The 3,407-nt window shown below is 44.6% G+C and overlaps 1 non-coding gene across 1 annotated transcript; it reads left to right on the top strand.

The window, feature by feature from the left end:
• The first annotated feature begins 2,887 nt into the window (after positions 1-2,887).
• On the top strand, positions 2,888-2,959 carry TRNAH-GUG (transfer RNA histidin (anticodon GUG)). Its single transcript has one exon. It is a non-coding gene; the product is annotated as a tRNA-His (tRNA).
• The last annotated feature ends 448 nt before the right edge of the window (positions 2,960-3,407 follow it).

Raw genomic sequence — 3,407 nt, 5'->3', positions numbered from 1 at the left:
CTTACCAACATATTTCTCTTTTTCATCTCATTTTGTCTCACTTACTGTGTTTGTGATCTCTTTTCCTCAAGCTGCATGCTCCCAAAGCAGCTGCTAAAGCTAGATATGTCTCAGTTGTGGAAGCACTTGTCCATTTAGATGTGCTGTAGATGCTTGGTTTACCAAGGTTATCGTGGGGGTTTAATACATGGCTTGTGCAGCTGCACAGAGAGATTTCAGTCTCTCTTCCTTGGTTGCACAGCCCCTGGGCCTTCTGCTTTGGTTTTGACCCTACCTCTGCATGTGGGCCACCCTCAGGCATCTGTTATCTGCCCAGGCAAGAGGTAGTAGAGGCAGCGACTGACTGGGCAGGCTTGCTCCCTTATGTGGGAAAGGCAAGAGGTGGTGACTGACTGGGGTGTGTGTGTGCTCAGCTCCAGTGGGATTCCCTGTCTAGTGCCCATGGAGGCAGGGGCTGGAGTGTGGGTAGAGATTCTACAATGGTGGCTCTGCCCCTTGTGCACCACTCAGCAATGGCCCCTTGCTTCCAAGGCAGCTTGCGCTTCCTCCAGGAGCATTCCTGCTACAGAGCTCCTCATGCCTATCCTCTCAGGTTGTCTTCATGCAGTTGAGCTCCTCTCTCCCATCCCCTTAGTCTGTCTTCATATAGCCAACAGCAGTCCTCTCCGTGGGTCCACTCTCCTAACTCCATGCTTCAGTACCCAGCCCCCATCAGCAATGGTGGATGTACATCTCAGGCTGGGGCATGCAGGGCTGTAGCACAGACCATCAGTGCAAGTCTCACTCTGTCCTGCCTGACACAGACCAGCCGCTGCACTTTCTTCTAGTAGCCCCTGAAGCTCCCCGCTCTATTTTGATGTACCTCACTGGTGGTGAGGGGGCCTCCCTGGTGTAACCTCTCCTCTCCTTCAGCTCTCCACCCACCAGGGATGAGACCCATCTCGTTTCCTTCTTTTCTTTTTCTCCCCTTTCTCTTTTGTTATACCCAGTTATGTGAGGATCTTTTCCTTTTGAGGTCCTCTGCAAGTGTTCAGCAGGTACTCTGTGTGAATTGTTCCACCTGTAGATGTATTCTTGACATACTTATGGGGAAAGGTGAACCCCAGCTTCTCCTCTTCTGCCATTTTGACCTCCTATTTATTTTTAAATTTGTCCACATCTTGTTCTGAAAGGATTTCAGGTGATCTAAATATATATAGCAAGCACAGCATAAATGGACAGAGAGATTTAAAAGGGATCATGATTGATGTAAAATGGATCCAGGAATGCAAACCATAAAACAGCATTTATCAAACAAACAGTTTCCACAGAATGATAGTAAGCCAGATGTAAGTTGGTGTTACATAAAAAAGAAGTACATGATCAAACTGTTTGAACATGGCTAAAATAAATTTAAACAACTTATCTCTACTACAGAATCTCTCAGAACTATGTGCCACATGAATTGTGAACCAACAAGAATGTGACATTTCCCATACTCATTAGATCGAGAGCCCCTTTCCCAACAACACTTGAGGAACTAATGCTCTGCCAAACACTCTCCGGGAAATGCTGCCATGGAATTCTTGGCATTTTCTGTTGAATGAAGCCAAGAAATTGGCTCTATGCTTTTTATCAACCATTTGCAAGGAGGAAAATAAAGTCAAATAGTTCACACTGTGCTTAAGATAAAAACAGATCAATCAACCTGGAGAATCCCACCCAGGAACTTACTGAAAGAATAAAAATGTAATGAATAAGATCTTCAGTTTCTCTATCAGTTCAGTTGCTCAGTCTTGTCCAACTCTTTGCAACCCCATGGACTGCAGCATGCCAGTCTTCTCTTTCCATCACCAGCTCCTGGAGCTTGCTCAAACTCATGTCCATCAAGTTGGTGGACTCTATACATACTGCTAAATTGTACTGAATTCATTCTGTTTTTAAAACATCTTTTAAAAAATTATCTATTTTTATTTTTTGGCAGTACAATGTGGCATGTAGGATCTTAGTTCCCAGACCAGGGATCAAACCTACACCACTTAAATTGGAAGCTCAGAGTTTTAATCACTGGACCACCAGGGAATTCCCTGTATTCATTTTTATATGATCTTTAAGTATAAAGGAAAGTCATAATACCAAAGGAAAATGATTATAATATAATGAAGTAATAAAATATACTACTGGTATGTATATATATCGGAGCGTGTATGTGTATGTGTGTGTGTGTGTTGTGTTGTGTGTGTGTTTCCTGATCTGCCTTAATCTAGAAATAGATTTACTGTGTCTGGAGGAACAGTCTCAGTCAAAAAGTTTTCTGAATAGTAGTTTTGTTGGCCAGTTAAGTTGCTGAGTTGTGTCTGACTCTCTTTTGAACCCATGGACTGTAGTGTGCGGGGTTCCTCTGTGCATGGGATTTCCCAGGCAAGAATACTGGAGTGAATTGCCATTTCCTTCTCCAGGGAATCTTTCTGACTCAGGGATTAAACCCATGTCTCCTGCATCGGCAGGCAAATTCTTTACAACTGAGCCACCCGGGAAGCCTTGTTGGCCAGTTTAAATGTCATTATATATAGTTGAATAATGTCATGATGAATAGTTGAATATGTTTTGTAACATAGGTGAAGTAGTTTGAAAAACTGCTGACTCTACTCAGACATTTGCATCTACTACCACCTTACTGGGGCTTCCCTGGTGGCTCAGAGGTTAAAGCGTCTGCCTCCAATGAAGGAGACCTGGGTTCGATCCCTGGGTCGGGAAGATCCCCTGGAGAAGGAAACGGTAACCCACTCCAGTATTCTTGCCTGGAGAATCCCGTGGATGGAGAAGCCTGGTAGGCTACAGTCCACGGGGTCGCAAAGAGTCGGACACGACTGAGTGATGAAACGGAACGGAACCACCTTACTTGGCTTCCCTGGTGGCTCAGATGGTAAAGTGTCTGCCTGTGATGCAGGAGACCTGGGTTCAATCCCTGGGTTGGGAAGATCCCCTGGAGAAGGAAATGGCAATCCACTCTGGTACTCTTGCCTGGAAAATCCCATGGACGAAGGAGCCTGGTAGGCTACAGTCCATGGGGTCGCAAAGAGTCGGACATGACTGAACGACTTCATTTTCACTTTCCATCTTACTTGGCTCACAGATTAACTGTGGGATCACTGGTAAGCTCACCAGCCATGCAGTGGCAGAGTAGAGATAGGGAATCAGGGATCAGAGTAGAGATAGGGAATCTATGCAGAGATGTTTGCATCTATTCTGTTACCAGACTTCCTTTTTAGCTTTGGGAGAGTGGCTTTAGCCATTTTTCTTTGTTTTATAGCTCCTGAAATCTGTATGTAAATAGCCAAAGAAAGGCATGCAGAAAACCATCAATAACTCCAAGATATTAAACTCCAAGTGATTCATTTTGCTCAGGTGATATGTAAGATGCTTTG

This window comes from Moschus berezovskii, chromosome 25 (assembly GCF_049115385.1).
Source record: "Moschus berezovskii isolate FMDL1 chromosome 25, NW_MosBer_1.0, whole genome shotgun sequence".
Taxonomy (NCBI): domain Eukaryota; kingdom Metazoa; phylum Chordata; class Mammalia; order Artiodactyla; family Moschidae; genus Moschus; species Moschus berezovskii.
Note: the sequence above shows the minus strand (reverse complement) of the source record. Positions and strands in the feature narration are given on the sequence as shown.